Here is a 13,880-nt window from a genome sequence, read left to right as displayed (position 1 = left end):
TAACAAGTCTTCTCACCTTAACAACAAACAAAGAAGGTGACAACTACTTGAGGTAATGGGCATGTTAATTAGCTTGATTGTGGTGATTATTTTATAGTGTATAAGTATGTTAAATCATTGAGTTGTACACCTTCAATAAATACAATTAATTGTCAATTATATCTCAGTAAAGCTGGGGAAAAATACAGTGAGAGCTGTCACTGGGAGGAGAATTTTAAAGCTGTGAAGAGCATAATTAATTAAAGGACTTTGTAACTTGCTCTTGACCCACATTTTAAATTGCAGAGAGTTAGTAAACCAGGGCTAGAAATCCCTAAGGAATCAAGAGGAATAGACAAAAGCTTGGCATAAATAGAACAGGGGTAATGAAAAATTAATTTCAGTGTTTAAAAGGTATCTGCTGTACTGACTGATCAGAAGCGGTCCACTATTTCCTCTGTGTCCTGGAATTTATCTCTTTGTTCTGAGCAAGAATGTTGAAGCTGTTCTTCCCTTGTCCTGTGTCGCTCCTGTCATGGGTGGAAGCTGATGTGGGAGGAAGTAGAGGATAGGAATTAGGAGCCTATCAGAAACCAGTCATGATGTGAGTCTGGTACCTGAAAGTGAGTACTCATGTGCAAACATTCCATACAAAACTTTTAGGGATACATCCTGTAATGTTAATATTAATATCATGTTCCTAAATCAGACACCCCTTGTTGCATGAGCTGCAATGTTCATTTACTGTCTGTAAAGTACAGGATATTGAAGTGGTCCTGTTTGGTTTTTTGCCTGGTGGTATACATTCCTCTTCTCATAAAGCACCCTGGCTTCCCTCTGAGAATCTATCCTTACTTGGCCATGGCCTGGGTGTGTGACATTTGCTGGTCCAATCTAATAGACACCCAGAAATTTAAATCTGAAGTTGAAATAACAGCCAGGAACTAGTTTTCCCAGCTGCTATATCCTATCTGTATTCTCAGAAATGCTCTAATTCTGTATCTTTTCTGAGGCAAAATAATATCTTTGAATCAATAAGATAGCAAACACAGACAGAGCTGGAACCTCTAGGTTGCAGTGTTCATCTCTTAACGCTAGGAAGATCCACCTAATGAAGTGAAGTGTGGCTTGGAAAAGGTGCGTAGGCTGATAGAGATGTGTTCAGGCACATTGATTTTCAGGGCCTTGTAATGTTTCTTATGGCAATAGTACTCTTATTCAATTAATACATGCTTTGTCACTGAAGCAAATTCTCCTTAGTATAGTTTTCATTACACAATTGGATCTGATTACTGCTGCTCCATAGTGGAGTGAATTCAGTGAAATAGACTTCTGGGTTTGGGCTACTAAACTACTCTTTCTTCTATTCATTCATTGCCATTCAATAAACATTTTCAGGGTTTATATTACAGAGAACACACTGTGCTGTGGGCTAATAGGGCTTCTTTCTAGGACATGATTACATGACCAAAATGATCAGTTTTGCTAGAGAAAAATTTAAGAGACTTTGGGAAAAAACATCATTTTAGGCAGATGGATATCCATGAAATTTTTGAATGCTTTTAAGAGATTGTGGGTTTGTAAAACAACTGTCCTTATCAACAGCTCCTAAACATACTCTAGGGGCACCTGGGTGGCTTAGTAAGTTAAGCCTCGGACTCTTGGTTTTGGCTCTGGTCATCATTTCAGGGTTGTGAGATAGAGCCCTCCCCCCCCCCCCCGCCATAGGGTTCAGAGAGTCTGCTTGTGCCTCTCCTTCTCACCCTCCCTCTGCTTGCATGCAGGCATGTACACTCTCTCAAATAAATAAATAGTGGTATTTCACCTCAGAAGTTTTCAAAACATTTTCCTCCTAACCGACCTGAATTCTTCTCCTAAAATCCATTTATGCCTTCTTCCCCATCTTTGCATCCATGGAATAGTCCATTCCTTATGATAATCCTTCTCTTAGTTAATAGAGTTCATGAAAACTCCTTTCTATAGTTAAGGTAGCTATGAAGTCACTTTCCAGGCTTTTTCTTCTTCAGGCTAAGTAATCCAATTATGCCAACTTTGTACTGTAATTAAACGGAACAGTGCTGTAGAAGACTTTAATCACATCCCTGAAATATCCCCAGATCAAACAGGTGCCCTGCAAGAAGAACTGTGGTTAGTGGCCTAGTAAAGCTAGAAAGGTTTCATGTTCTGTGCAGTTCTGTGCTGTATGCCTCCATCTGGCAGAGGCTTGGAGGAAGCAAACAAAAAACCCATTCCAGCCACTGGCTTTCAGTGGGGCTTGACCCATGAGTGAATGACCTGAAACAGGTATGAATCATGCCCCATTGATTAAAAAAGTTCCAAATGCAGGCTACTTAGTGTATACACAATAATGTCCTGGAAAATGAAGTTCTGGATCTGGCAAGTTTGAATCTGAGGCCTGCCTAGTACAAGTGTCAAACAACCGTAGAATTAGCAGGCTAAGTGATCTCATATGTACCTCACTACTTGGTGTCTTTCCTCTGCTGGGGTTGGAGGAAGGGGTGATATCCCAATGGCTGTATGACCTTACCACCTTGCCATGAGTCAAGGTATGTGCTTGCCATTGGTATCTCTTTAGCTATAACTGATCTACAATTTTTTAAAATACTCATTTATTACCTTTAAAACAGCTGATCGATTTTAACATAGTCTTTACTTATTTTAGATAAAATATATGTTCCAAATAACTATATGTTCATATGCTTTCTTTCACCCATTTATTTTTTCCCCTTTTACTTCTGACTGCTATCTAAACCTTAAAATGAAGAAGAAGGAAATTGCTCTGGTTGTCCCACACTTACTTCCCTCCTAACCTGAATGGGAAGCTGACCTGAAATTTGAATCAGGAGCTATGTGACTTCTCAGTCTCAACTCCTTCTGGTACTCCTGTCTTAAAAATGGGATGTCCTAAGAGTCAAGACTGGAATGAAGCAAGATAGATGCCTAGGGTTCATGCAACATTTAAGGAGGAACTCACTCTCAGAGTTCTCTTGCCTCCTAGTTGGGTCCTCTTGACTTTTTCCCAGTGAAGTATGTGGTAGGTGTACAAAATGTGTCCTAGAATGTGATTCGAGGGGGGATCACACTTCACTGCAGTCCTGGAGTAGTCTACCTCCATACCCATGAATTAAGAATTCTGTGGAGCTGGGAGAGGGATCTTGGGTATCAACTGTCTGTGGGTAAATCAAGATCTCTATTTGGGTCCCTCTGATTTGTTTCCTCCTTTTTTTGCTTTTTTGACTTGTGCCAATGTTATGGACTAAATTGTGTTCCCTTAAAATTGATAGGTTGAATTACCAATCCTTAGTACATCAGAATGTGACTGTATTAGGATATAGGGACTTTAAAGAGTTAATCAAGATCGAAAAGGTCAGATGGTGGTGCCCTTATTCAAAGAGGTAGAGACTACAGGGAGGTGTGTGCACAAAGGAAGGTGTGTTTCCATGTGAGGAAACAAGAAGGTGGCTATTTTCAAGCCAAGGAGAGAGGCCTCAGTAGACACCAAACCTGTTGATATCTTGATCTTTGACTTCTAGCTTCCAGAACTGTGAGAAAATAAATTTCTATTGTGTAAGTCACACAGTCTGTAGTATTTTGTTATGGTAGCCCTAGCAAGTGAATACAGATGATCATATGGCCAATGTGATGCCAGAAAAGCCCTAGTATATGAAAAATTTCCCATCTTAGCCCTGAATATGACCTTCAAGGACACTTCTATGGACACTTTGTTTTTACCATTTTATTCCCTTTAACTTCAAAGAAGCTATTCTTGGATTAAGAAATCCCTTCATGAGTTATAATTAGAATTTGAGGCCAAGCCAAAAACGACCTCTAGAGGTTTCTCTTTGCTCTAGGAATAGGATTGTAAATTTTAATGGATCATCTCAATGTTCCCTAAGTTTGAGGCCATGCCCAGTCCCTGCTGTTATTACCTACAGTAGAAAAAAAAATCGACTAGATGTCATTCTTGAGTGATGGACCATGCCTCTCTTCCAAACAAAAAGCTGGCTAATTTCCATAATGTACATTTCATGATCAAGATCATTCATTTGTCTCCCCTGTTCTTTTCACTTAATTTAAGGTTAAATCACATCTATTCTTTTGCTCTTAAACACATACCAGTATGTGTACACACAATATGTAGAAACTCCAACAACAATAAATTAAAATATGTAAGAGTAGACCAAAGGACCATCCCCCTGCCCCCCAGAGGACAAGTATCTGTCATGAATTTGGTCTTGTCAAGAACCAGGATTGATTCCACTGCAAATTGGCTCAAGTATCCATATCTACAAGGGTAAGGTATAGTACTAGGTCATCTCTAATTCTGTTATGTAAAGATTCTGTCACAAGAAAACTAGGTTAAAGTTCAAATACTAGCAGGTTGGATACATTATCTGAAGCTCTACTTTCTCCTCCCTAAGTCAAGAAATTCGAAGTGGACCTCTCTCTGAACTAGCAACTATATCCCAGCCATACCTCTAGGCAAGCTATATTCATTTAACATTCAGAATTTACACCCTAAACCAAGGTTTCCCAACCCAATGCCTAAAGGATGAGGGCAGGATGGGAGCTATGGTGAGCTAAAGAGCAGAGCACATAAACTATTTAAAAGGCTTGCCCGGGATTCTGCCCTATATGATATTACTGACTTAGAAGATGAAGAGTTCCACCATTGCTAGATCTACAGATTTTCTAGGAGAAGCCAGGCATGAAAATTTTAATATCACATTTCATAATCCTTAAGTGTTGGCAACCTTAAAATTTTTTTAAACTCCATAAGGTAAATACACGTCTGTCATCATTTTTAAAAAAATAACCCTATAGTTCTCAATATAGAAGCTATGCAGACATTCCCTGACACTGGGTTCATGTTGTCACCTTTGTGGGAAATCTATGTTCCTCCAGAGTACAGTACATTCTCAGGGATCCTTATGTATTTGTCTCATTATTTTTGACTTAGCCTAAAATTTCATGTGAACAAAGGATTGTTTCTATAAGTAGTTGTGAAGTGTTTAAAACAGTCCTGGGCACATAACAAGCACTACTGAACTGTTAGCTACTGTTGCTAGTAAAGAGTTTGTAAGATGTATGCTATAGGAATTATGAGTTAATGTCCCAATTTTTCTACCATGTTGTTCTGGAGAAAGACCATCCTTCAATTTCATGAAATTCAAAAGCATTTTAAAACATCTTTAAAGTTTTTATGATATTCAGAAATAGCTATACTTTATGTAAGGCTTTAATGTGCAAAAAGCCAGAGAGAGTCTTAGCTAGTTTGCAACCTTGCATTTGCTATTTTTGCTTTGAGATTAAAAAAAAATGTGCAGTTTCATTTTTTATCTAGGTTACTCACAGCTGGGCTGACTTAGGGGATTTTACCTTTGGATCTGAGAGTACAAATACTTCCATCAATATTATATTTCCCAAAGGTATGCTAATTCATGTGAATAATCACAATGATCATGGCAAATTTTTAGAGATTATAACTGAATCATTCCTCTGCAATTGCTGTAAAGAAAGTCTGTAGTAGAAGCTACTTAACTTGAAGATTCTCTCACATTCTAGCCCCTGACCTACCTTCCTGGGAATGCATACAGCAATGAGGAGTGTTACACTTTCTTCCTTTGCTTCTGTCATAACCTGGGCCTGGAATGCCTCTCATCTCCCTCTTGTTGTCAAAATTATTCCATCTTTAAATCATGCTTTCAAATTCTACCTCCTCCAGGTAGCATTTTTCATGATTATAATCACTCTGTGCCAGTCCTGACATTTTCTTCCTCTGAGACCTCATAGCTACTTATTTATTCTTGTATCTTTGAAGGTACTCAGCAAGTTCTTATTATGCATGTCCCCATAGCTTTTATAGCTCCCCACTAGACTTTCTACATTATAGGGATATATAGATTACTGACACTGTATGATGCATTATTGCACATCTAATTAAATCCATTAGAAGTATTGATTCTTGGTTCCTTTCTTTCTCCTACATGTTAAGTAAGCCTTTCTGTGGTTAGGGGTTCCAATAACACCCCTAAATTTTCCTTCCTTCAGTTTGAGCTGAACACTCAAGTGGTATTGGGGTGAGCCATTTTGTACCATTTCTTGGTTCTATAACTTTCTATATTCTCAGTGATCTATTGAGTTACTAGTTATCTTTTTTTTTTTTTTTTTTTTTAGTTACTAGTTATCTTAGAATATTTTATTGGTTCCTTAGGGATTGGGGGAAATTCAGAATATGAAGCCTGTCATTATTTAACCTTGTCATAATTTCCCACACAAAGCTTTGTAAACCTTGATATTTACTTTGCTTCACATTTGGGAGAAGCTTTATAGAGTAATGTCACAAAGTGGTTTTCAGATGCTCTCTCTGGTGTCCACTGGAGGCCCATAGATGACCCTGGAGGACAAGCGTCTACAAAGCCAGCGTGAATTTCAAGGGAGCTGGTCTTCTCTTTCCCACAGCTAAGGTGCTCAAACATTTCTGTTTGTCTGGAATAGAACTGTCTCATCTTTATGTAACTATTAATAGTGACCTCTTATACCTTCAAAAGGGTGTCATTTTTTATAATAAATTCCATGGTTTATTTACTCATAATATCCCTCTGTTTATTATGAAATGCTGGTTAGTACAGTATCAAAGATCTGTGAATTGAGAAGTGATCAGGAATTACATTGGGATAAAGAAGGATTTGCTCCTTACAGCTGAGACCTCTTTTCTTACATTTGATAAGATCCTGTAGGTAGAATGAATTCTTATCTCCACAACGTGTCCCTGATGTCTCCACAGGTTATGGCAGTGTGTGTGTGTGTGTGTGTGTGTGTGTGTGTGTGTGTGTATGTGTGAATGGGTGAAGGATGAGTGAGTGATGGATATGGATGTAGAGGTGGGTGCTATTCCTGGTAATATACATGCTCTTTCATAATGAGGTTGGCACAATTAATTAGTGTAGTAGATTAGGAACCCAAAACCTTTGGTAGCCAGCCTTGTTGACAGTGAGAAATGCCTAAAACTGATCATTGTTTTGCAGTAGAAGCACCTTCAGAAAGTTTTTGCCTCCTGGCAGATCCTTGAATTCATCTAGGGGACCTGGGTATTTCCTTTGTGCAGATTACCTTATAAACATCAGGATTCACATGCCCATTTTCCCCCTGAGCTCTATATTGTAGTATTTTAAACTCACTTCTCCTTCCAATGCCCTTGTGAGCTAGAACCTCATGTTTGAAATTTGAAGCTTATGTTCTTTCTCCCAGCCATTCAGTGAGAGTGTGCTATACCTGGAGTTAGAGACAGAGAATTTATAATAAAAGAAAAACTAGATGTCAGAAGACTTACTTGGGAGTTTGGCTGTAAAAGTTCCCAAGTAAAAGACTTGTCTCACATTTCTTAGTCTTTTATTTCTAATTCCCATCTCTGCCTCTGCTTACCCAGCAGATTCCAAACCATGTTACCTGAACACAAACTGATCTAATGGATCAACTTGGGAACGTGGAACCTGGATATGATTTGGGGGCTAATGGAAAACATTATGGAAGAATTAGTCATCAATGATATTTCCTGAATTCTGTGAATATATTCTGTAGGGTCATGGTTAAAGCGTGAGCCCTGTAACTTGGCTATGGAGGGCAAAGTTCCCATCTCCCCAATGAATAGCTGTGTGATCCACACCAAATTCCTTTGGTCTTTAAATCTCAGGTCCCCAACTACAAAAGAGACATGAATGATGATAGTATTTACTTTTTAGGGTTTTTAGAAATTGCATGTAAAAAAAAATGCATGCTGAGATCTTAGCATTGTGCATGGCACACACGAATGACCAGGTATTGTATTAATCCTGTGTTTCTGATGCTTTGACATTTGGAGTCTTATGGATCCTGGAGAGACTGCTCCCCGCCCAGGGCTAGCCAATTCCTAAAGATAGTATGTGACCCATGTGCAAGGGTGCCTTTTATGCATGGCAGCTAACTAATTCAGATTCCAAACCCTCACTTCTGCTCTGTCGGGTTCTTATACGGTTCTTATACTCCGGGCCACTATTCCTCTGCCTTTGTCATTCCAAGGTTGGGTATCAGACAATGAGACACACCCCTTATGCCCCAGGGCCCTCTGAAATGATTCTAACCAGCCAATCCTAAACCCAGTTTCCATGCCTCATCCATTTCTTCCCATGGAAACCATAATAAAGGCCCTTGCCTACAGTTTCCCCTTATTACCCCTGCTTGCTGACTAACCCTGGTGTTTCCCTGTGTGGCACTTGTGAGACTGGTGTGACCGTCCTTTTGGGAACTGTGAGCAACAAACTGTCTTTTCAATAGAAATCATCTCCTTTTCTGTTGACTGTCCCATACCTGAAAAATAATAGACATTTTAAGACAGTATTTAAAAAATTACTATTATTATTATATGCTAATAGGAAGGACCTCACACCAATTCATTATCCTATAACTAAATGCCTATCCACTAATGTCTTCATGTAGATATTTTATGAAGGTAAAACAAAACCCACAAAATTTTGGATTTTTGCTTAGAAGTTTGGAGGACTTAGAAACCAGGAGATTTGAATTCTCGATTTAAATCTATCACTAAATCTTACTTGAGGAAGTCTCACAGAGCTGGCATTACAGATTCCTTGCTTTTAAAATAAATTAAAAATACAGTTAGGTTGATAAAAGCATTATTATAAATGGATAAAATACGAGTGACTAGGGAAGAATTTTAAAAAAGAAAGATGGGAAATATTTTGTTAGATAGGGAAATCAGTGACCCAATTTGACAAAGAATAAAGAGCCATCCCATTTCCATTGGTAAAGAAATGTTGTATATCATTTCAATCATTTTAGGCAAGAAAAATAATGAGGCAAAGCTAATATGGAGACTACATCTAGGGAAAAACATGCTAAACTATAAATGAACAATGCCTGTGATGAATTATGCATGATTTTAAATTAGTTAATGAAATAGATTCATATTAAATGATAATGAAGGATTTCTGGTTCTAGTTTTTGAATTCCATAGTGAAGTAAATCATTGTGCTAGAATTTCTACTGACAGCCATGGCAGCATAAATCTCACCATGTGGCCCATTCAGTGCATTCTCCCTAATAAGGAAGGAGGACATTCGAAGTGTTGACATGTTGGAATATGAGAGTGAGGCTCTGGGTGGGTAAGGAACTGAAATGTGGAGAAAGAGCATAATATGTAGGTCGTTGCTTAGGAGGAATGTTGTCAGCAAAGTCATTTACAGCTCAGTCCCCACATGGCCTTCGAGGGGCTCTGTTTTCTCCTTGATGGATCTGACCTCTTTTAGCCAATTACCCATTTGGTCTATATTTTTTTATGTTTCTTTAGCATCTAGCATTTTGCTTTGGATGTTTCCTAGTTTCTTTGCTTTGGGGCAGTTATCTCAGCTAGTGCTAATGAGGCTGTCGGTGAGTCCTGGAGGCAGCTGGGAGGGTCATTTGCCATTTGGCAGAGTGTTCTCCATGGCTGGAGCTAGATTTTAAGCTTATTTTCAAGAATAGTGGCTTTTTTTATTTTTTATTTTTTTTGAGTACCTACTAAATTCCCATGGAGTAGGAGCTTCCCATGCATTCTCTGACTGAATCCCTATAATTTTCCTTTGAGCTGTTTCCTATCACATTTTTCTAATCAAGAGAGCTGGGCTCATGGAGGACAAGTGGTTTGGCCAAGGTCTCATACCTAGTAAATGACCAAGCTAGAAAATGAGGTCTGAGTGATCTCATTCCAAACCGTGTGCTCTTACCCAGTGATTACTTCTCAGATGTTCACCTGGTCACAGGGGAGTGTGGGCAGGAACACAACCATATGTGTTAGAAACACTGAGCACCACTGGAAAAACTCCCAAGTATCTTGTCCACTTATTGCTTCATCTTTATGTATGAACTGGAGTATTCACATTTGGCTCCATGTATTCCTGCCTGCATCTCTTTCCTGACCTTTCTAGAGGTTAAGCACAACCAAATGACCAATCAAACATCTGCTCACCTTAGTAAATTAAAGGAGCCTCTGAGGGGAGTGAATACCTCAAACACACCAAACATTTTTCTGGCTACTGTTGAAATATCACTTAACTCTTCAAGGATATGCCTTTTTTTCATGCCCAGATTTGGACACAGCTGGTAGACAGGGGAACTCTGGTTGTTTCTTTGGGTCCTCTAGTCCTTCTTCAAGATTAAGTTAAATTTCTTTATCTAATCTCCTGACTGATGTGGTAGTCCACAACCAGGAATTCCTCTGCACTGACTTTTACTTGTTTGGCACTTTAAACAGGAAAAGTATTGCCAGGTCACCATTTCTGTTTGTGGTGACCCCTCTAAGATCATGTTCTTTTTTGGCTTCTCCAACATTTCATATAATGCTTGGTCCATAGGTGATGCTCAGTAAATACTGTACTCCCATCTGATTGGGAGATCTGGGGAGTTTGGCAAGTTCATTCATTGAAGTGTGTCTAAGGACTGTAACAAATTTCAGGTCATGGTAAATCTAAAACTATTCCATAGCAACGTTGCATGAATCACTCAAACTGCAGGAGCTGTCTATATTTATAGCTCAGTGGACTACAAAATACCTTATTCTAGTCTAGGGAGATGGTCTCAATTGAGTGGAAGCATAAAGAAGAACCTTTGCTTTGATGATCATGAGATCTCAGATTGCTTAGCTCCTTCTTGCCCTACTGCTTGTTCCTTCCCACACTTGTCCTGCATGGTAAGCTTCTTAGGAATTAAGCTCAGTGCATTTGTTTGCATGTACTTGGCTATACAATCATCTAAAAATCCATGTTTAATGTGTATCTCATCCTTACAGTTCTTTTTTGTTTATATATATACAGACCGAAGTAAAAGCATGGCTTATCTGAGTTGTAAATGATTGGGTTTTTCCACTTTCTCCCTTTTAATATGAAGAAAGAAATCAAAGGCTTTTTGAAGATTATCCTGGAAGCTAAATCAAAGTCAAGTGGCTCTCATTAACAATTATAATAATCCAAATTATAATAATCAAGTGATTTTCCATTAGGTCTGTGAATTCAGGAAAGGGTCTCTCTTGAATTGATACGATGTGGTTAAGTTTTCCCTTGAATTGAGGATATAGGAGTAGATGGTTTTTCACAGAGTTTCTGAACGTGACTTGGTGGGACAGAAGCTTGCTTTTTCTTTCTGGTTTATTATTTATATTGTCTGTGTGTATTTTCCCTCTTAATCTTTCATAAACACCTATTAATTGATTCCCCATGTACTCTGGTGAAAGAATATGACTAATATAATTTTAAAATAATTAATAGAACAGAAACACTGATGACATCTCAGTTTTTTGTTACCTTTTCCTACCCATCAGTTATAAATTTCCTTCCCATGCCCTATGACTAGAATTATACATTATGAAACTTTATGACCTCGTTTTCAGATGATTTCTTTAAGACATTCTATTTGAAACTCCTAAAAACATGCTTCTGAACATAATGTTTTCACACAGCATGTGCATTATTAATTTTTGAAAATGTGACCTCCAAAACCTATTACATTTGTCACACTGTGATGGAAACATTTATTCCTGAAAATGGTGTTTGGGCAATAAAGGCAAGCAGCCTCTGAAGCTGTGTCATTATCGTTACCTTATCTACGTGTACATCTTCTCCCACCAGGCCCCAGCTTTCATCAAGTTAGCAAGTACACGACAAAGCAATAACAACATCAAGTTTTGCAGAGGTTCATTTTGGGAGTTGGCATTTTGTTTGAGCCTTTTCTTACTGCATGAGTCACCTCAGGCTGCCATAACAAAATACCTCAGACTGGGTGGTTGGAACAACAGGAATGTACTTTTCATAGTTCTGGAGTCTTTCATAGTTCTGAAGTCCAAGATCACAGTGCCAGCTGATTTGGGTCCCCAAGGAGGGCTCTCCTTCTGGTTTGCAGATGGCCACCTTCTCACTGTGTCCTCACCTGAGGTGGGGAGAGCCTGAGAGAGAGCATGGTAGCAAGTTCTCAGTGTATTTTCTTATTAGGGCATTAAATCCTATCATCAGGGCCTCACCTAAATCTAATTTTCTTGGGGTACTTGTACACGATGGATGTTATTATTACTATTATTATTATCATCATCATCATAAATAAAGGAATGTTATCTATATACCACTTTGCTGTTTTGGACAGAGCTTTTTTCACATGAATTGCATTATTATTATTATTTTTTAAGATTTTAAAAAACCTTTTTTTTATTCATGATAGACATGGAGAGAGAGAGAGAGAGAGGCAGAGACACAAGCAGAGGGAGAAACAGTCTCCATGCCGGGAGCCCGATGCAGGACTTGATCCCGGGACTCCAGGATCGTGCCCGGGGCCAAAGGCAGGCGCTAAACCGCTGTGCCACCCAGGGATCCCCGAATTGCATTATTTATATGGATCATTTCCCCTCTTCCACATGGGAGCTTCCTGAAGGTAAAGGTACATGTCTTTCCCCTTCTTAAACTCAATACTGACCATACACGTTGAGTCCTGGGTTCTACCATACCCACCACCTCTTCTGGAAGGAAGAAACTGCCAATATGACTTTCCAATCCCAGCCTCCCTGCACTCCTCTCACCAAGACCTGACATTCCGATTTTACTCACAATTCATATGCTTATTCCTGATCTCCCTAATGGGCATCCTTGCCAATGGAGTTATCTAAGAGGAATTTCCAGCAAAAGAAAGTGTGTCAACTCTGTTTTCTTATTATCTGTACTTTTGATGCTCTTACATCAGGGGCCTTGCTGATGTGGATGGGCCTGCCCCTCCCTGGGTGACAGGTGCCTCTAGAGTGCATGTTAAAGACGCTGGGGGCACTAAAGAGTGATAAGTGCTTTCTGGTTAAGAGAAGCAGAAAATGCTTTGCAGGAGGGATGGCATTTGAGATATATTACATATGACAGGTAAAATGCTGGCACCGGCTGCAGGCCTGGGCAAGGGAAAATGTCCAGCAGGGAGCACCAGGAGAGGCAAGAGCCGGAGCAGGATGGAAGCCTGCTTACCTGAAAAGACCAGGGGAGTCCAGGCTAGGAGCTGAGTGCACAGCCATGTTGTCTTGAAATTTTAACCCTTTATGATAGCTTTAATGGTCAGAGTAGGTGCTATGAACTGAATTATATTCCTTCAAAATTCATATGTTGAAGTACTAACCCTTACTGGGATGGTATTTGGAGATGGAGCTATAGGAGAAATTTAGATTTATTTTTTTTTAAAGATTTTATTTATTTATTCATGAGAGACACAGAGAGAGGCAGAAATATAGGCAGGAGAAGCTGGCTCCCGGTGGACCCCAGGACCCCAGGATCACACCCTGAGCCAAAGGCAGATGCTCAACCACTGAGCCACCCAGACATCCCTACATATTACTTTTCCCTAAATGCCAGAAAATTGTTCAAAGTGATTTATGTATATATTCTCGTTGACTCTTCAAAACAACCCTTTCAGGAAGGTTTTATTAATAGAATTATTTTATAGATGATAAAATTAAGGCACAGAAGGTTGAGTAATGTGCCCAAGGACACACATAATGACAGAACTAAGATTTAGACCTAAGAATTCTGACACAATTGTCCATGCTAATAACCACTCTACCATACTTCTACTGGAGGTGGACAATATGTTCCATATTCTTCCATTGTGATATATCAGAATTTAAGAATAGCTCAAGGCCTGGACATTAAGCAATTCAGTAGTACATGCAAATCATTTCCCTTGATAAGTAACTTATCTGCATATTAGTAATATTATTACTGCTGGCAAGTGACTTGAGTCAAGGAAAGAATACACACTTACAAGATGGCAAATGTGACGTGATTTGTATGCATGGTTGACATTTTTAGACCTAGTCATAGCTTTGAGGG

The sequence above is a fragment of the Canis lupus genome, chromosome 11, assembly GCF_011100685.1.
Source record: "Canis lupus familiaris isolate Mischka breed German Shepherd chromosome 11, alternate assembly UU_Cfam_GSD_1.0, whole genome shotgun sequence".
NCBI lineage: Eukaryota > Metazoa > Chordata > Mammalia > Carnivora > Canidae > Canis > Canis lupus.
The sequence above is the reverse complement of the archived record's forward strand: the minus strand, read 5'-3'. Positions refer to the sequence as shown.